At 46.2% G+C, this 20,630-nt stretch overlaps 9 non-coding genes across 9 annotated transcripts; all 9 read right to left on the reverse strand.

The window, feature by feature from the left end:
- Positions 1–1,449: 1,449 nt before the first annotated feature.
- Positions 1,450–1,633, reverse strand: LOC130335870 (U2 spliceosomal RNA). Its single transcript, XR_008877406.1, has one exon. It is a non-coding gene; the product is annotated as a U2 spliceosomal RNA (small nuclear RNA).
- Positions 1,634–2,325: 692 nt separating this feature from the next.
- On the reverse strand, positions 2,326–2,513 carry LOC130335872 (U2 spliceosomal RNA). The gene has a single exon (XR_008877407.1). It is a non-coding gene; the product is annotated as a U2 spliceosomal RNA (small nuclear RNA).
- A 2,087-nt stretch (positions 2,514–4,600) lies between these two features.
- Positions 4,601–4,791, reverse strand: LOC130335917 (U2 spliceosomal RNA). Its single transcript, XR_008877442.1, has one exon. It is a non-coding gene; the product is annotated as a U2 spliceosomal RNA (small nuclear RNA).
- A 2,082-nt stretch (positions 4,792–6,873) lies between these two features.
- On the reverse strand, positions 6,874–7,064 carry LOC130335851 (U2 spliceosomal RNA). The gene has a single exon (XR_008877391.1). It is a non-coding gene; the product is annotated as a U2 spliceosomal RNA (small nuclear RNA).
- Positions 7,065–9,162: 2,098 nt separating this feature from the next.
- Positions 9,163–9,358, reverse strand: LOC130335869 (U2 spliceosomal RNA). The gene has a single exon (XR_008877405.1). It is a non-coding gene; the product is annotated as a U2 spliceosomal RNA (small nuclear RNA).
- A 3,638-nt stretch (positions 9,359–12,996) lies between these two features.
- On the reverse strand, positions 12,997–13,187 carry LOC130335918 (U2 spliceosomal RNA). The gene has a single exon (XR_008877443.1). It is a non-coding gene; the product is annotated as a U2 spliceosomal RNA (small nuclear RNA).
- A 2,089-nt stretch (positions 13,188–15,276) lies between these two features.
- LOC130335919 (U2 spliceosomal RNA) lies at positions 15,277–15,467 on the reverse strand. The gene has a single exon (XR_008877444.1). It is a non-coding gene; the product is annotated as a U2 spliceosomal RNA (small nuclear RNA).
- A 2,088-nt stretch (positions 15,468–17,555) lies between these two features.
- Positions 17,556–17,746, reverse strand: LOC130335920 (U2 spliceosomal RNA). The gene has a single exon (XR_008877445.1). It is a non-coding gene; the product is annotated as a U2 spliceosomal RNA (small nuclear RNA).
- A 2,093-nt stretch (positions 17,747–19,839) lies between these two features.
- Positions 19,840–20,030, reverse strand: LOC130335922 (U2 spliceosomal RNA). Its single transcript, XR_008877446.1, has one exon. It is a non-coding gene; the product is annotated as a U2 spliceosomal RNA (small nuclear RNA).
- Positions 20,031–20,630: the final 600 nt, after the last annotated feature.

The raw sequence follows: 20,630 nt of genomic DNA on the forward strand, positions 1-20,630 counted from the left end.
GAGGGTTCTAGATGGATGCAACAATCTCCTGTTGCTTCTATGAAGGCCGTAATAGACGACATCACCAAACAGCTCCATAGTCACATACACAGCAAAGGAGAGATGTTGTTTACACCTAGTGATGTCAGTGGTATTGAGTGACATCATAGCACAGTGCTAAGGCTCCTGGGCCTGGACACAGCAGCGGCTGCAATATCTCAACGGAGAATACGTTTATATATATGTGTGTGTGTGCGCGTATATATATATATATATATATATATATATATATATTTCTCCGCCGAAATCACTTTTAAACCCATTTCCACCTTTTTTTCCCTTCTCTTCCTCTTACTTTTTTTTCACGTTTTTTTACGTTTTTCTCCTTTTCGCCTCTTTTCTGGGCGTATTATTCTTCTTTTTCTTCTTTTTTTTCGTCTAATGCATACCCCATCAGTGCAGCAATGCTTATTCAATACCGCCAGCAGATGGAGACACTGGGGGATAATTTTCTAAGGATTTATACTGATTTTTCCTGTCTGAATTTGTCGCACAGAAAGTTGCAGGCCAAATATGTGCGACATTTCTGCGACTTTAGCTTCTAGAGCATTTTTACAACATTATACATAGGTGCTGAATACATAAAAAGCGACTGTTCAGCGACAGACAAGTCGCATCGGCTGAAAGTAGGCCAGAATGTCAGTCCATGTTGGAGCAGGTTTAGATACAGTCTAAAGCATAGATCTCAAAGTCTGTGCACAGAATTTAGCAAGGGCCTCGCACCTTCTGATGCATCAGGTAGGTGCACAATAGCATAGCCTAACCCTCTGTACTTTGGTCTATATTGATGCGGGACATAGACAGCCAGCTGATGACCAATCCATTAGTGCAATGGATGGCTGGAAGCATTTGTCTTTGCCTTTGCAATACCACAGAAGCAATGCATGGTCAATGTACAGCAATGACACACCTGTGTGAACAGCCAGGAGACCCCCCCCCCCATGTTATGTTACATAGTTACATAGTTAGTACGGTCGAAAAAAGACATATGTCCATCAAGTTCAACCAGGGAATTAAGGGGTAGGGGTGTGGCGCGATATTGGGGAAGGGATGAGATTTTATATTTCTTCATAAGCATTAATCTTATTTTGTCAATTAGGAACATTCAGCACCCACCCGCTATCAAGGCAGCTGCCTATCATGTCATGCCCTACCTGCACAGGTGTGCTGGCTACTCAAATGATCCAATTAAGGAGGCCATTTAGTCAGCAGCAGCAGAAGTCCTGTGCCTGGACGCTCCAACAGCGGCCAGACACAAGCAGAAGCAGAAGCAGCAGAAGCAGCAGCAGCACCACCTTTTGTTTTTTGGCTGCAGAAGCAGCAGCAGCAAGGCCCACAGGGCTGGCTAGCTGGCTAGCCAGCAAGCAGGTAGCAATGAAAGTAGGAATCTTTCTTTTTAACCCTGTAAGGGGGTGGTGCACTGTACCCGAAGATACTGCCATATCGGGTCAATGCATAGGGCGACGGAAGCAAGCTTCGAAATCAGCCCCCGTTCTCAAAAATCCATTTAATATATGGTCCCCAGATAGGGGACGTATCAGATATTAAACTGATAAGAACAGATTTTTTTTTTTTTTTTTTATCTAAAGCCGAGGAACGTGCTTTCGATCCACCCAAAGTGCAAGAAAAAGTGCAAACGTGTTACACTAAAAAAACGTGCACAAAGGATGCGGTCTATCGCAAGCCCTTCTCCGATAGGAGAGAGGCCCCCCAACAAACCTTACCCTTCGCCTCCGGACCAAAAGGTACCTGCGAGGTTCCAGGTTCGATGTCCCTTTTCGCCGAAGCTACTAGGGGACCACAAATGCTCCCGGCATCCCCCTTGGCGTTAGCCAAGGTATCTGCCCGCAGAGCCGATTACGGTAGGTACCCTGCCAAAGCAGGAGTACCCGGGGTGTTTGCAGGGAGGTGCGGAACCTAATGGCCACACACACCTCCCCTAGACCGCCAGGAGGGACACCCAGAAGGGCTACCGCATCCTGACCAATCCTGTGAACACACAACACGCAAAAAGTGACACAGTGAGACAAAAAAGAAATAAATAAGTGAATGTGTGCAGATATACTGCCCGGACATCCGGCCGGATCTATAAAAATTTCTCTGATCCTAGCCAGAAGGCCGGGAATCAAGAGGTGAGTGCCACAAGGTGAAGAGATTATGGTGCCCGTGCTTCAACTCAGTGAGCCTATTCTCCCAGTGAGTTTCGGCACCTCGGGGTCACCACTCCCCGAGGCACAAAGTACCTCGGCTCTAGACCCTCTCAGCCTCATGGCGAGACCCGGAGGGAACAGGTCACATCGGGGCAGCCGTCGAGCTGATTCCTCAGAACCAGCCCCGGAAAGCCCTGGTACACCTGCATCCTCCATGCAGCACCCATCCCCACCAGCCCCATACCGGCGTTACTGTCCACCGGCATGAAAAACTGATAAGAACAGATACTACACTTGATCTTAGCCAAAAGGCCGAGAAGCGATAACCGTGAAAGGGGCGGGCCCAACAAGGTCCCCTTCATGGGCACTATCACTGCTTGCTGTCAGGGAGGCTGCCAGACAATTTTCCATGCACACTCTGGGCTGGGGGGCAGTCAACCACCAGTACACACAGCAGAACCTAAACCCATACCATTATTGCTAAGCAGCAAGACAGGGGCCCATTGCACTCCCACGGGGCCTTTTTAAATGCAATCCATAACCCGGATTTGCCAGGAACCCTTCTTACTCCTCCTACTTGCATGTGACACTGGGCTTAGGATCTGCATAGGAAACACACACACAAGCACACACCTACCTTTGTTGCCTGCAGATGCCTCCTTGGCTGTCCCCAAACGGTATCAAACCAACACCCACGGGAAGCTGTAAGCATAGAGGACATGCCTGCACCCCATTGGACTTACCTGTGTGGGTTAAATCCGGGTTATTTGACAACCTATGGCGGTGATGGTTCTGCTCAGGCAGAGCAGTGCTGATGCTCCTCATAAAGCTGTCGCTGCTGTGAAGGTTCTAGGTGACATCACAAATCCCTATGGTTACATACACAACAAAGCTGGGTTGTTGTTGTTTACACTCTGCAAGGCCTGTGGAAGTGAGTGACATCATAGCACTGTAGTTCTGAGGGTTCTAGATGGATGCAACAATCTCCTGTTGCTTCTATGAAGGCCGTAATAGACGACATCACCAAACAGCTCCATAGTCACATACACAGCAAAGGAGAGATGTTGTTTACACCTAGTGATGTCAGTGGTATTGAGTGACATCATAGCACAGTGCTAAGGCTCCTGGGCCTGGACACAGCAGCGGCTGCAATATCTCAACGGAGAATACGTTTATATATATGTGTGTGTGTGCGCGTATATATATATATATATATATATATATATATATATATTTCTCCGCCGAAATCACTTTTAAACCCATTTCCACCTTTTTTTCCCTTCTCTTCCTCTTACTTTTTTTCACGTTTTTTTACGTTTTTCTCCTTTTCGCCTCTTTTCTGGGCGTATTATTCTTCTTTTTCTTCTTTTTTTTCGTCTAATGCATACCCCATCAGTGCAGCAATGCTTATTATTCAATACCGCCAGCAGATGGAGACACTGGGGGATAATTTTCTAAGGATTTATACTGATTTTTCCTGTCTGAATTTGTCGCACAGAAAGTTGCAGGCCAAATATGTGCGACATTTCTGCGACTTTAGCTTCTAGAGCATTTTTACAACATTATACATAGGTGCTGAATACATAAAAAGCGACTGTTCAGCGACAGACAAGTCGCATCGGCTGAAAGTAGGCCAGAATGTCAGTCCATGTTGGAGCAGGTTTAGATACAGTCTAAAGCATAGATCTCAAAGTCTGTGCACAGAATTTAGCAAGGGCCTCGCACCTTCTGATGCATCAGGTAGGTGCACAATAGCATAGCCTAACCCTCTGTACTTTGGTCTATATTGATGCGGGACATAGACAGCCAGCTGATGACCAATCCATTAGTGCAATGGATGGCTGGAAGCATTTGTCTTTGCCTTTGCAATACCACAGAAGCAATGCATGGTCAATGTACAGCAATGACACACCTGTGTGAACAGCCAGGAGACCCCCCCCCCATGTTATGTTACATAGTTACATAGTTAGTACGGTCGAAAAAAGACATATGTCCATCAAGTTCAACCAGGGAATTAAGGGGTAGGGGTGTGGCGCGATATTGGGGAAGGGATGAGATTTTATATTTCTTCATAAGCATTAATCTTATTTTGTCAATTAGGAACATTCAGCACCCACCCGCTATCAAGGCAGCTGCCTATCATGTCATGCCCTACCTGCACAGGTGTGCTGGCTACTCAAATGATCCAATTAAGGAGGCCATTTAGTCAGCAGCAGCAGAAGTCCTGTGCCTGGACGCTCCAACAGCGGCCAGACACAAGCAGAAGCAGAAGCAGCAGAAGCAGCAGCAGCACCACCTTTTGTTTTTTGGCTGCAGAAGCAGCAGCAGCAAGGCCCACAGGGCTGGCTAGCTGGCTAGCCAGCAAGCAGGTAGCAATGAAAGTAGGAATCTTTCTTTTTAACCCTGTAAGGGGGTGGTGCACTGTACCCGAAGATACTGCCATATCGGGTCAATGCATAGGGCGACGGAAGCAAGCTTCGAAATCAGCCCCCGTTCTCAAAAATCCATTTAATATATGGTCCCCAGATAGGGGACGTATCAGATATTAAACTGATAAGAACAGATACTACACTTGATCTTAGCCAAAAGGCCGAGAAGCGATAACCGTGAAAGGGGCGGGCCCAACAAGGTCCCCTTCATGGGCACTATCACTGCTTGCTGTCAGGGAGGCTGCCAGACAATTTTCCATGCACACTCTGGGCTGGGGGGCAGTCAACCACCAGTACACACAGCAGAACCTAAACCCATACCATTATTGCTAAGCAGCAAGACAGGGGCCCATTGCACTCCCACGGGGCCTTTTTAAATGCAATCCATAACCCGGATTTGCCAGGAACCCTTCTTACTCCTCCTACTTGCATGTGACACTGGGCTTAGGATCTGCATAGGAAACACACACACAAGCACACACCTACCTTTGTTGCCTGCAGATGCCTCCTTGGCTGTCCCCAAACGGTATCAAACCAACACCCACGGGAAGCTGTAAGCATAGAGGACATGCCTGCACCCCATTGGACTTACCTGTGTGGGTTAAATCCGGGTTATTTGACAACCTATGGCGGTGATGGTTCTGCTCAGGCAGAGCAGTGCTGATGCTCCTCATAAAGCTGTCGCTGCTGTGAAGGTTCTAGGTGACATCACAAATCCCTATGGTTACATACACAACAAAGCTGGGTTGTTGTTGTTTACACTCTGCAAGGCCTGTGGAAGTGAGTGACATCATAGCACTGTAGTTCTGAGGGTTCTAGATGGATGCAACAATCTCCTGTTGCTTCTATGAAGGCCGTAATAGACGACATCACCAAACAGCTCCATAGTCACATACACAGCAAAGGAGAGATGTTGTTTACACCTAGTGATGTCAGTGGTATTGAGTGACATCATAGCACAGTGCTAAGGCTCCTGGGCCTGGACACAGCAGCGGCTGCAATATCTCAACGGAGAATACGTTTATATATATGTGTGTGTGTGCGCGTATATATATATATATATATATATATATATATATTTCTCCGCCGAAATCACTTTTAAACCCATTTCCACCTTTTTTTCCCTTCTCTTCCTCTTACTTTTTTTTCACGTTTTTTTACGTTTTTCTCCTTTTCGCCTCTTTTCTGGGCGTATTATTCTTCTTTTTCTTCTTTTTTTTCGTCTAATGCATACCCCATCAGTGCAGCAATGCTTATTCAATACCGCCAGCAGATGGAGACACTGGGGGATAATTTTCTAAGGATTTATACTGATTTTTCCTGTCTGAATTTGTCGCACAGAAAGTTGCAGGCCAAATATGTGCGACATTTCTGCGACTTTAGCTTCTAGAGCATTTTTACAACATTATACATAGGTGCTGAATACATAAAAAGCGACTGTTCAGCGACAGACAAGTCGCATCGGCTGAAAGTAGGCCAGAATGTCAGTCCATGTTGGAGCAGGTTTAGATACAGTCTAAAGCATAGATCTCAAAGTCTGTGCACAGAATTTAGCAAGGGCCTCGCACCTTCTGATGCATCAGGTAGGTGCACAATAGCATAGCCTAACCCTCTGTACTTTGGTCTATATTGATGCGGGACATAGACAGCCAGCTGATGACCAATCCATTAGTGCAATGGATGGCTGGAAGCATTTGTCTTTGCCTTTGCAATACCACAGAAGCAATGCATGGTCAATGTACAGCAATGACACACCTGTGTGAACAGCCAGGAGACCCCCCCCCCCATGTTATGTTACATAGTTACATAGTTAGTACGGTCGAAAAAAGACATATGTCCATCAAGTTCAACCAGGGAATTAAGGGGTAGGGGTGTGGCGCGATATTGGGGAAGGGATGAGATTTTATATTTCTTCATAAGCATTAATCTTATTTTGTCAATTAGGAACATTCAGCACCCACCCGCTATCAAGGCAGCTGCCTATCATGTCATGCCCTACCTGCACAGGTGTGCTGGCTACTCAAATGATCCAATTAAGGAGGCCATTTAGTCAGCAGCAGCAGAAGTCCTGTGCCTGGACGCTCCAACAGCGGCCAGACACAAGCAGAAGCAGAAGCAGCAGAAGCAGCAGCAGCACCACCTTTTGTTTTTTGGCTGCAGAAGCAGCAGCAGCAAGGCCCACAGGGCTGGCTAGCTGGCTAGCCCGTAAGCAGGTAGCAATGAAAGTAGGAATCTTTCTTTTTAACCCTGTAAGGGGGTGGTGCACTGTACCCGAAGATACTGCCATATCGGGTCAATGCATAGGGCGACGGAAGCAAGCTTCGAAATCGGCCCCCGTTCTCAAAAATCCATTTAATATATGGTCCCCAGATAGGGGACGTATCAGATATTAAACTGATAAGAACAGATACTACACTTGATCTTAGCCAAAAGGCCGAGAAGCGATAACCGTGAAAGGGGCGGGCCCAACAAGGTCCCCTTCATGGGCACTATCACTGCTTGCTGTCAGGGAGGCTGCCAGACAATTTTCCATGCACACTCTGGGCTGGGGGGCAGTCAACCACCAGTACACACAGCAGAACCTAAACCCATACCATTATTGCTAAGCAGCAAGACAGGGGCCCATTGCACTCCCACGGGGCCTTTTTAAATGCAATCCATAACCCGGATTTGCCAGGAACCCTTCTTACTCCTCCTACTTGCATGTGACACTGGGCTTAGGATCTGCATAGGAAACACACACACAAGCACACACCTACCTTTGTTGCCTGCAGATGCCTCCTTGGCTGTCCCCAAACGGTATCAAACCAACACCCACGGGAAGCTGTAAGCATAGAGGACATGCCTGCACCCCATTGGACTTACCTGTGTGGGTTAAATCCGGGTTATTTGACAACCTATGGCGGTGATGGTTCTGCTCAGGCAGAGCAGTGCTGATGCTCCTCATAAAGCTGTCGCTGCTGTGAAGGTTCTAGGTGACATCACAAATCCCTATGGTTACATACACAACAAAGCTGGGTTGTTGTTGTTTACACTCTGCAAGGCCTGTGGAAGTGAGTGACATCATAGCACTGTAGTTCTGAGGGTTCTAGATGGATGCAACAATCTCCTGTTGCTTCTATGAAGGCCGTAATAGACGACATCACCAAACAGCTCCATAGTCACATACACAGCAAAGGAGAGATGTTGTTTACACCTAGTGATGTCAGTGGTATTGAGTGACATCATAGCACAGTGCTAAGGCTCCTGGGCCTGGACACAGCAGCGGCTGCAATATCTCAACGGAGAATACGTTTATATATATATGTGTGTGTGTGCGCGTATATATATATATATATATATATATATATATATATATATATATATATTTCTCCGCCGAAATCACTTTTAAACCCATTTCCACCTTTTTTTCCCTTCTCTTCCTCTTACTTTTTTTTCACGTTTTTTTACGTTTTTCTCCTTTTCGCCTCTTTTCTGGGCGTATTATTCTTCTTTTTCTTCTTTTTTTTCGTCTAATGCATACCCCATCAGTGCAGCAATGCTTATTCAATACCGCCAGCAGATGGAGACACTGGGGGATAATTTTCTAAGGATTTATACTGATTTTTCCTGTCTGAATTTGTCGCACAGAAAGTTGCAGGCCAAATATGTGCGACATTTCTGCGACTTTAGCTTCTAGAGCATTTTTACAACATTATACATAGGTGCTGAATACATAAAAAGCGACTGTTCAGCGACAGACAAGTCGCATCGGCTGAAAGTAGGCCAGAATGTCAGTCCATGTTGGAGCAGGTTTAGATACAGTCTAAAGCATAGATCTCAAAGTCTGTGCACAGAATTTAGCAAGGGCCTCGCACCTTCTGATGCATCAGGTAGGTGCACAATAGCATAGCCTAACCCTCTGTACTTTGGTCTATATTGATGCGGGACATAGACAGCCAGCTGATGACCAATCCATTAGTGCAATGGATGGCTGGAAGCATTTGTCTTTGCCTTTGCAATACCACAGAAGCAATGCATGGTCAATGTACAGCAATGACACACCTGTGTGAACAGCCAGGAGACCCCCCCCCCCATGTTATGTTACATAGTTACATAGTTAGTACGGTCGAAAAAAGACATATGTCCATCAAGTTCAACCAGGGAATTAAGGGGTAGGGGTGTGGCGCGATATTGGGGAAGGGATGAGATTTTATATTTCTTCATAAGCATTAATCTTATTTTGTCAATTAGGAACATTCAGCACCCACCCGCTATCAAGGCAGCTGCCTATCATGTCATGCCCTACCTGCACAGGTGTGCTGGCTACTCAAATGATCCAATTAAGGAGGCCATTTAGTCAGCAGCAGCAGAAGTCCTGTGCCTGGACGCTCCAACAGCGGCCAGACACAAGCAGAAGCAGAAGCAGCAGAAGCAGCAGCAGCACCACCTTTTGTTTTTTGGCTGCAGAAGCAGCAGCAGCAAGGCCCACAGGGCTGGCTAGCTGGCTAGCCAGCAAGCAGGTAGCAATGAAAGTAGGAATCTTTCTTTTTAACCCTGTAAGGGGGTGGTGCACTGTACCCGAAGATACTGCCATATCGGGTCAATGCATAGGGCGACGGAAGCAAGCTTCGAAATCAGCCCCCGTTCTCAAAAATCCATTTAATATATGGTCCCCAGATAGGGGACGTATCAGATATTAAACTGATAAGAACAGATTAAGTTAGCCCTCAGAACTCACTCAGAGTTCCAAGATCTTATTTGGAACTCAATTTTGTGTTCATCATCAGGTAACATGTTTTTATTTCTTTTCTTAAACACTAATGAAACAAAATAGAACATTTAAAAACAAAATAAGAAACAACATAAAATAGCAAAACCAAACATTACTTTCTAATTAAGCAAAACCAAATTAGAAGGTCATCCCCTTCCTCCATGCAAACACCATTAGAAAGTCTATCAGTCCTCGACTGATATTGCCATTTGCTATATCTTTCTTAACTTGAGACGCTAACCAGCCTGGAATTTTATACGTTTCAACAAAACGGTTCATGTCTGCCTTGAAAGAAAAATAGACTTTATCCCGAGCTTCTTCCTCCCGGTTCTTCAAGCCTATCTTTAGATCCATCATATCTTTGTCAAACGTTTTTCTTTCTGCTTCCGACAAATTTTCCAACAAACCACCAAGCACACCAAAATACTGCACTGGCACATACACTTCCTCCTCTCTCTTCTTCTTCTGCTCTGTAGGTCTTCTAGTTGGAACCTGCTCCACTTCTGGTTCTTTCACTTCAGCTGGTTCCTCTCTGCTTCTTTTTACAGCTTCCTTTTTCTCTGAATTTTTCTCAGACTTTTTCTTAGGACACGAGCCAAGCAGATGGCCCTCCTCACCACACAGATGGCATTTCCTTTTCTTTTGACAATTTTCCACGTCGTGACCCTCCTCTTGACACTTGAAACACCACAAAAACGTGCAATCCTCCTTTCTGTGACCGTACTGTTTACATTTGCGGCAAAAATCTTGCATGCCAGAAAAATACAGATCCCCGTTCACAGAACCAATTTTAAACCGTCCTGGGGGGATCACTAACTTGCCATCTGCCATTTTAAATTTCACATGGAACCTCCACTTGGTGGTCCATAGTCCATATTGATTAAATACCTTGCCTTTAGGCAGAACACTGTCACAGAATCGAGACAAAAAGGTAACGATATCCTCCTCCGAAGTATATGGGCTATACATCCTTATAGTCACCAATCGTTCTCTACGTGGGAAATGTGGAACTATCTCCACCCCTTCCAAAACCGGACATACCTTCTTTTGCTGCAATATGTTCCAAAATGACTCATAGTCCTCTTCAGAAGCCAGCACCACGTCGTAGTATCCACTTCTGGGAAACTCAAGCATGGATAGGATTTGCTCCCTCTTGACTTCCAGCAACTTAAACAGCACTTCTTCCACGACAAAGACAAGGCCTCTTTCCTTCTTCCGGACATCGAGCAGGGAAATACGAACTCCATTCCGAAGTCTCGCAAAAGGCGGCACGCCTTCCGAAGAAAAACCGCAATCTTCCTCCATGTCCATGATGTCCAGACACCTCCCCCACCGAAGTAGGTAGGTGGGGATCGCCTCCCGTTGTCTGGGGACTAAGCCGGCTCCCTGATAGCAGCAGGGGGGTGAAGTCCCTCCGTTAAGAAGGACGATCCCCCCAGGCAAAGGAGCCGGGTACCCCAGACACCCTCTGGCCAGACCAAGTGAGCAGAACTACACTTGATCTTAGCCAAAAGGCCGAGAAGCGATAACCGTGAAAGGGGCGGGCCCAACAAGGTCCCCTTCATGGGCACTATCACTGCTTGCTGTCAGGGAGGCTGCCAGACAATTTTCCATGCACACTCTGGGCTGGGGGGCAGTCAACCACCAGTACACACAGCAGAACCTAAACCCATACCATTATTGCTAAGCAGCAAGACAGGGGCCCATTGCACTCCCATGGGGCCTTTTTAAATGCAATCCATAACCCGGATTTGCCAGGAACCCTTCTTACTCCTCCTACTTGCATGTGACACTGGGCTTAGGATCTGCATAGGAAACACACACACAAGCACACACCTACCTTTGTTGCCTGCAGATGCCTCCTTGGCTGTCCCCAAACGGTATCAAACCAACACCCACGGGAAGCTGTAAGCATAGAGGACATGCCTGCACCCCATTGGACTTACCTGTGTGGGTTAAATCCGGGTTATTTGACAACCTATGGCGGTGATGGTTCTGCTCAGGCAGAGCAGTGCTGATGCTCCTCATAAAGCTGTCGCTGCTGTGAAGGTTCTAGGTGACATCACAAATCCCTATGGTTACAAACACAACAAAGCTGGGTTGTTGTTGTTTACACTCTGCAAGGCCTGTGGAAGTGAGTGACATCATAGCACTGTAGTTCTGAGGGTTCTAGATGGATGCAACAATCTCCTGTTGCTTCTATGAAGGCCGTAATAGACGACATCACCAAACAGCTCCATAGTCACATACACAGCAAAGGAGAGATGTTGTTTACACCTAGTGATGTCAGTGGTATTGAGTGACATCATAGCACAGTGCTAAGGCTCCTGGGCCTGGACACAGCAGCGGCTGCAATATCTCAACGGAGAATACGTTTATATATATGTGTGTGTGTGCGCGTATATATATATATATATATATATATATATATATATATATATATATATATTTCTCCGCCGAAATCACTTTTAAACCCATTTCCACCTTTTTTTCCCTTCTCTTCCTCTTACTTTTTTTTCACGTTTTTTTACGTTTTTCTCCTTTTCGCCTCTTTTCTGGGCGTATTATTCTTCTTTTTCTTCTTTTTTTTCGTCTAATGCATACCCCATCAGTGCAGCAATGCTTATTCAATACCGCCAGCAGATGGAGACACTGGGGGATAATTTTCTAAGGATTTATACTGATTTTTCCTGTCTGAATTTGTCGCACAGAAAGTTGCAGGCCAAATATGTGCGACATTTCTGCGACTTTAGCTTCTAGAGCATTTTTACAACATTATACATAGGTGCTGAATACATAAAAAGCGACTGTTCAGCGACAGACAAGTCGCATCGGCTGAAAGTAGGCCAGAATGTCAGTCCATGTTGGAGCAGGTTTAGATACAGTCTAAAGCATAGATCTCAAAGTCTGTGCACAGAATTTAGCAAGGGCCTCGCACCTTCTGATGCATCAGGTAGGTGCACAATAGCATAGCCTAACCCTCTGTACTTTGGTCTATATTGATGCGGGACATAGACAGCCAGCTGATGACCAATCCATTAGTGCAATGGATGGCTGGAAGCATTTGTCTTTGCCTTTGCAATACCACAGAAGCAATGCATGGTCAATGTACAGCAATGACACACCTGTGTGAACAGCCAGGAGACCCCCCCCCCCATGTTATGTTACATAGTTACATAGTTAGTACGGTCGAAAAAAGACATATGTCCATCAAGTTCAACCAGGGAATTAAGGGGTAGGGGTGTGGCGCGATATTGGGGAAGGGATGAGATTTTATATTTCTTCATAAGCATTAATCTTATTTTGTCAATTAGGAACATTCAGCACCCACCCGCTATCAAGGCAGCTGCCTATCATGTCATGCCCTACCTGCACAGGTGTGCTGGCTACTCAAATGATCCAATTAAGGAGGCCATTTAGTCAGCAGCAGCAGAAGTCCTGTGCCTGGACGCTCCAACAGCGGCCAGACACAAGCAGAAGCAGAAGCAGCAGAAGCAGCAGCAGCACCACCTTTTGTTTTTTGGCTGCAGAAGCAGCAGCAGCAAGGCCCACAGGGCTGGCTAGCTGGCTAGCCAGCAAGCAGGTAGCAATGAAAGTAGGAATCTTTCTTTTTAACCCTGTAAGGGGGTGGTGCACTGTACCCGAAGATACTGCCATATCGGGTCAATGCATAGGGCGACGGAAGCAAGCTTCGAAATCAGCCCCCGTTCTCAAAAATCCATTTAATATATGGTCCCCAGATAGGGGACGTATCAGATATTAAACTGATAAGAACAGATACTACACTTGATCTTAGCCAAAAGGCCGAGAAGCGATAACCGTGAAAGGGGCGGGCCCAACAAGGTCCCCTTCATGGGCACTATCACTGCTTGCTGTCAGGGAGGCTGCCAGACAATTTTCCATGCACACTCTGGGCTGGGGGGCAGTCAACCACCAGTACACACAGCAGAACCTAAACCCATACCATTATTGCTAAGCAGCAAGACAGGGGCCCATTGCACTCCCACGGGGCCTTTTTAAATGCAATCCATAACCCGGATTTGCCAGGAACCCTTCTTACTCCTCCTACTTGCATGTGACACTGGGCTTAGGATCTGCATAGGAAACACACACACAAGCACACACCTACCTTTGTTGCCTGCAGATGCCTCCTTGGCTGTCCCCAAACGGTATCAAACCAACACCCACGGGAAGCTGTAAGCATAGAGGACATGCCTGCACCCCATTGGACTTACCTGTGTGGGTTAAATCCGGGTTATTTGACAACCTATGGCGGTGATGGTTCTGCTCAGGCAGAGCAGTGCTGATGCTCCTCATAAAGCTGTCGCTGCTGTGAAGGTTCTAGGTGACATCACAAATCCCTATGGTTACATACACAACAAAGCTGGGTTGTTGTTGTTTACACTCTGCAAGGCCTGTGGAAGTGAGTGACATCATAGCACTGTAGTTCTGAGGGTTCTAGATGGATGCAACAATCTCCTGTTGCTTCTATGAAGGCCGTAATAGACGACATCACCAAACAGCTCCATAGTCACATACACAGCAAAGGAGAGATGTTGTTTACACCTAGTGATGTCAGTGGTATTGAGTGACATCATAGCACAGTGCTAAGGCTCCTGGGCCTGGACACAGCAGCGGCTGCAATATCTCAACGGAGAATACGTTTATATATATGTGTGTGTGTGCGCGTATATATATATATATATATATATATATATATATATATATATTTCTCCGCCGAAATCACTTTTAAACCCATTTCCACCTTTTTTTCCCTTCTCTTCCTCTTACTTTTTTTTCACGTTTTTTTACGTTTTTCTCCTTTTCGCCTCTTTTCTGGGCGTATTATTCTTCTTTTTCTTCTTTTTTTTCGTCTAATGCATACCCCATCAGTGCAGCAATGCTTATTCAATACCGCCAGCAGATGGAGACACTGGGGGATAATTTTCTAAGGATTTATACTGATTTTTCCTGTCTGAATTTGTCGCACAGAAAGTTGCAGGCCAAATATGTGCGACATTTCTGCGACTTTAGCTTCTAGAGCATTTTTACAACATTATACATAGGTGCTGAATACATAAAAAGCGACTGTTCAGCGACAGACAAGTCGCATCGGCTGAAAGTAGGCCAGAATGTCAGTCCATGTTGGAGCAGGTTTAGATACAGTCTAAAGCATAGATCTCAAAGTCTGTGCACAGAATTTAGCAAGGGCCTCGCACCTTCTGATGCATCAGGTAGGTGCACAATAGCATAGCCTAACCCTCTGTACTTTGGTCTATATTGATGCGGGACATAGACAGCCAGCTGATGACCAATCCATTAGTGCAATGGATGGCTGGAAGCATTTGTCTTTGCCTTTGCAATATCACAGAAGCAATGCATGGTCAATGTACAGCAATGACACACCTGTGTGAACAGCCAGGAGACCCCCCCCCCATGTTATGTTACATAGTTACATAGTTAGTACGGTCGAAAAAAGACATATGTCCATCAAGTTCAACCAGGGAATTAAGGGGTAGGGGTGTGGCGCGATATTGGGGAAGGGATGAGATTTTATATTTCTTCATAAGCATTAATCTTATTTTGTCAATTAGGAACATTCAGCACCCACCCGCTATCAAGGCAGCTGCCTATCATGTCATGCCCTACCTGCACAGGTGTGCTGGCTACTCAAATGATCCAATTAAGGAGGCCATTTAGTCAGCAGCAGCAGAAGTCCTGTGCCTGGACGCTCCAACAGCGGCCAGACACAAGCAGAAGCAGAAGCAGCAGAAGCAGCAGCAGCACCACCTTTTGTTTTTTGGCTGCAGAAGCAGCAGCAGCAAGGCCCACAGGGCTGGCTAGCTGGCTAGCCAGCAAGCAGGTAGCAATGAAAGTAGGAATCTTTCTTTTTAACCCTGTAAGGGGGTGGTGCACTGTACCCGAAGATACTGCCATATCGGGTCAATGCATAGGGCGACGGAAGCAAGCTTCGAAATCAGCCCCCGTTCTCAAAAATCCATTTAATATATGGTCCCCAGATAGGGGACGTATCAGATATTAAACTGATAAGAACAGATACTACACTTGATCTTAGCCAAAAGGCCGAGAAGCGATAACCGTGAAAGGGGCGGGCCCAACAAGGTCCCCTTCATGGGCACTATCACTGCTTGCTGTCAGGGAGGCTGCCAGACAATTTTCCATGCACACTCTGGGCTGGGGGGCAGTCAACCACCAGTACACACAGCAGAACCTAAACCCATACCATTATTGCTAAGCAGCAAGACAGGGGCCCATTGCACTCCCACGGGGCCTTTTTAAATGCAATCCATAACCCGGATTTGCCAGGAACCCTTCTTACTCCTCCTACTTGCATGTGACACTGGGCTTAGGATCTGCATAGGAAACACACACACAAGCACACACCTACCTTTGTTGCCTGCAGATGCCTCCTTGGCTGTCCCCAAACGGTATCAAACCAACACCCACGGGAAGCTGTAAGCATAGAGGACATGCCTGCACCCCATTGGACTTACCTGTGTGGGTTAAATCCGGGTTATTTGACAACCTATGGCGGTGATGGTTCTGCTCAGGCAGAGCAGTGCTGATGCTCCTCATAAAGCTGTCGCTGCTGTGAAGGTTCTAGGTGACATCACAAATCCCTATGGTTACATACACAACAAAGCTGGGTTGTTGTTGTTTACACTCTGCAAGGCCTGTGGAAGTGAGTGACATCATAGCACTGTAGTTCTGAGGGTTCTAGATGGATGCAACAATCTCCTGTTGCTTCTATGAAGGCCGTAATAGACGACATCACCAAACAGCTCCATAGTCACATACACAGCAAAGGAGAGATGTTGTTTACACCTAGTGATGTCAGTGGTATTGAGTGACATCATAGCACAGTGCTAAGGCTCCTGGGCCTGGACACAGCAGCGGCTGCAATATCTCAACGGAGAATACGTTTATATATATGTGTGTGTGTGCGCGTATATATATATATATATATATATATATATATATATATATTTCTCCGCCGAAATCACTTTTAAACCCATTTCCACCTTTTTTTCCCTTCTCTTCCTCTTACTTTTTTTTCACGTTTTTTTACGTTTTTCTCCTTTTCGCCTCTTTTCTGGGCGTATTATTCTTCTTTTTCTTCTTTTTTTTCGTCTAATTCATACCCCATCAGTGCAGCAATGCTTATTCAATACCGCCAGCAGATGGAGACACTGGGGGATAATTTTCTAAGGATTTATACTGATTTTTCCTGTCTGAATTTGTCGCACAGAAAGTTGCAGGCCAAATATGTGCGACATTTCTGCGACTTTAGCTTCTAGAGCATTTTTACAACATTATACATAGGTGCTGAATACATAAAAAGCGACTGTTCAGCGACAGACAAGTCGCATCGGCTGAAAGTAGGCCAGAATGTCAGTCCATGTTGGAGCAGGTTTAGATACAGTCTAAAGCATAGATCTCAAAGTCTGTGCACAGAATTTAGCAAGGGCCTCGCACCTTCTGATGCATCAGGTAGGTGCACAATAGCATAGCCTAACCCTCTGTACTTTGGTCTATATTGATGCGGGACATAGACAGCCAGCTGATGACCAATCCATTAGTGCAATGGATGGCTGGAAGCATTTGTCTTTGCCTTTGCAATACCACAGAAGCAATGCATGGTCAATGTACAGCAATGACACACCTGTGTGAACAGCCAGGAGACCCCCCCCCCCATGTTATGTTACATAGTTACATAGTTAGTACGGTCGAAAAAAGACATATGTCCATCAAGTTCAACCAGGGAATTAAGGGGTAGGGGTGTGGCGCGATATTGGGGAAGGGATGAGATTTTATATTTCTTCATAAGCATTAATCTTATTTTGTCAATTAGGAACATTCAGCACCCACCCGCTATCAAGGCAGCTGCCTATCATGTCATGCCCTACCTGCACAGGTGTGCTGGCTACTCAAATGATCCAATTAAGGAGGCCATTTAGTCAGCAGCAGCAGAAGTCCTGTGCCTGGACGCTCCAACAGCGGCCAGACACAAGCAGAAGCAGAAGCAGCAGAAGCAGCAGCAGCACCACCTTTTGTTTTTTGGCTGCAGAAGCAGCAGCAGCAAGGCCCACAGGGCTGGCTAGCTGGCTAGCCAGCAAGCAGGTAGCAATGAAAGTAGGAATCTTTCTTTTTAACCCTGTAAGGGGGTGGTGCACTGTACCCGAAGATACTGCCATATCGGGTCAATGCATAGGGCGACGGAAGCAAGCTTCGAAATCAGCCCCCGTTCTCAAAAATCCATTTAATATATGGTCCCCAGATAGGGGACGTATCAGATATTAAACTGATAAGAACAGATACTACACTTGATCTTAGCCAAAAGGCCGAGAAGCGATAACCGTGAAAGGGGCGGGCCCAACAAGGTCCCCTTCATGGGCACTATCACTGCTTGCTGTCAGGGAGGCTGCCAGACAATTTTCCATGCACACTCTGGGCTGGGGGGCAGTCAACCACCAGTACACACAGCAGAACCTAAACCCATACCATTATTGCTAAGCAGCAAGACAGGGGCCCATTGCACTCCCACGGGGCCTTTTTAAATGCAATCCATAACCCGGATTTGCCAGGAACCCTTCTTACTCCTCCTACTTGCATGTGACACTGGGCTTAGGATCTGCATAGGAAACACACACACAAGCACACACCTACCTTTGTTGCCTGCAGATGCCTCCTTGGCTGTCCCCAAACGGTATCAAACCAACACCCACGGGAAGCTGTAAGCATAGAGGACATGCCTGCACCCCATTGGACTTACCTGTGTGGGTTAAATCCGGGTTATTTGACAACCTATGGCGGTGATGGTTCTGCTCAGGCAGAGCAGTGCTGATGCTCCTCATAAAGCTGTCGCTGCTGTGAAGGTTCTAGGTGACATCACAAATCCCTATGGTTACATACACAACAAAGCTGGGTTGTTGTTGTTTACACTCTGCAAGGCCTGTGGAAGTGAGTGACATCATAGCACTGTAGTTCTGAGGGTTCTAGATGGATGCAACAATCTCCTGTTGCTTCTATGAAGGCCGTAATAGACGACATCACCAAACAGCTCCATAGTCACATACACAGCAAAGGAGAGATGTTGTTTACACCTAGTGATGTCAGTGGTATTGAGTGACATCATAGCACAGTGCTAAGGCTCCTGGGCCTGGACACAGCAGCGGCTGCAATATCTCAACGGAGAATACGTTTATATATATGTGTGTGTGTGCGCGTATATATATATATATATATATATATATATATATATATATATATATTTCTCCGCCGAAATCACTTTTAAACCCATTTCCACCTTTTTTTCCCTTCTCTTCCTCTTACTTTTTTTTCACGTTTTTTTACGTTTTTCTCCTTTTCGCCTCTTTTCTGGGCGTATTATTCTTCTTTTTCTTCTTTTTTTTCGTCTAATGCATACCCCATCAGTGCAGCAATGCTTATTCAATACCGCCAGCAGATGGAGACACTGGGGGATAATTTTCTAAGGATTTATACTGATTTTTCCTGTCTGAATTTGTCGCACAGAAAGTTGCAGGCCAAATATGTGCGACATTTCTGCGACTTTAGCTTCTAGAGCATTTTTACAACATTATACATAGGTGCTGAATACATAAAAAGCGACTGTTCAGCGACAGACAAGTCGCATCGGCTGAAAGTAGGCCAGAATGTCAGTCCATGTTGGAGCAGGTTTAGATACAGTCTAAAGCATAGATCTCAAAGTCTGTGCACAGAATTTAGCAAGGGCCTCGCACCTTCTGATGCATCAGGTAGGTGCACAATAGCATAGCCTAACCCTCTGTACTTTGGTCTATATTGATGCGGGACATAGACAGCCAGCTGATGACCAATCCATTAGTGCAATGGATGGCTGGAAGCATTTGTCTTTGCCTTTGCAATACCACAGAAGCAATGCATGGTCAATGTACAGCAATGACACACCTGTGTGAACAGCCAGGAGACCCCCCCCCCATGTTATGTTACATAGTTACATAGTTAGTACGGTCGAAAAAAGACATATGTCCATCAAGTTCAACCAGGGAATTAAGGGGTAGGGGTGTGGCGCGATATTGGGGAAGGGATGAGATTTTATATTTCTTCATAAGCATTAATCTTATTTTGTCAATTAGGAACATTCAGCACCCACCCGCTATCAAGGCAGCTGCCTATCATGTCATGCCCTACCTGCACAGGTGTGCTGGCTACTCAAATGATCCAATTAAGGAGGCCATTTAGTCAGCAGCAGCAGAAGTCCTGTGCCTGGACGCTCCAACAGCGGCCAGACACAAGCAGAAGCAGAAGCAGCAGAAGCAGCAGCAGCACCACCTTTTGTTTTTTGGCTGCAGAAGCAGCAGCAGCAAGGCCCACAGGGCTGGCTAGCTGGCTAGCCAGCAAGCAGGTAGCAATGAAAGTAGGAATCTTTCTTTTTAACCCTGTAAGGGGGTGGTGCACTGTACCCGAAGATACTGCCATATCGGGTCAATGCATAGGGCGACGGAAGCAAGCTTCGAAATCAGCCCCCGTTCTCAAAAATCCATTTAATATATGGTCCCCAGATAGGGGACGTATCAGATATTAAACTGATAAGAACAGATACTACACTTGATCTTAGCCAAAAGGCCGAGAAGCGATAACCGTGAAAGGGGCGGGCCCAACAAGGTCCCCTTCATGGGCACTATCACTGCTTGCTGTCAGGGAGGCTGCCAGACAATTTTCCATGCACACTCTGGGCTGGGGGGCAGTCAACCACCAGTACACACAGCAGAACCTAAACCCATACCATTATTGCTAAGCAGCAAGACAGGGGCCCATTGCACTCCCACGGGGCCTTTTTAAATGCAATCCATAACCCGGATTTGCCAGGAACCCTTCTTACTCCTCCTACTTGCATGTGACACTGGGCTTAGGATCTGCATAGGAAACACACACACAAGCACACACCTACCTTTGTTGCCTGCAGATGCCTCCTTGGCTGTCCCCAAACGGTATCAAACCAACACCCACGGGAAGCTGTAAGCATAGAGGACATGCCTGCACCCCATTGGACTTACCTGTGTGGGTTAAATCCGGGTTATTTGACAACCTATGGCGGTGATGGTTCTGCTCAGGCAGAGCAGTGCTGATGCTCCTCATAAAGCTGTCGCTGCTGTGAAGGTTCTAGGTGACATCACAAATCCCTATGGTTACATACACAACAAAGCTGGGTTGTTGTTGTTTACACTCTGCAAGGCC

This window comes from Hyla sarda, unplaced genomic scaffold (genome assembly GCF_029499605.1).
Source record: "Hyla sarda isolate aHylSar1 unplaced genomic scaffold, aHylSar1.hap1 scaffold_460, whole genome shotgun sequence".
In the NCBI taxonomy this organism is placed as follows: Eukaryota; Metazoa; Chordata; class Amphibia; order Anura; family Hylidae; genus Hyla; species Hyla sarda.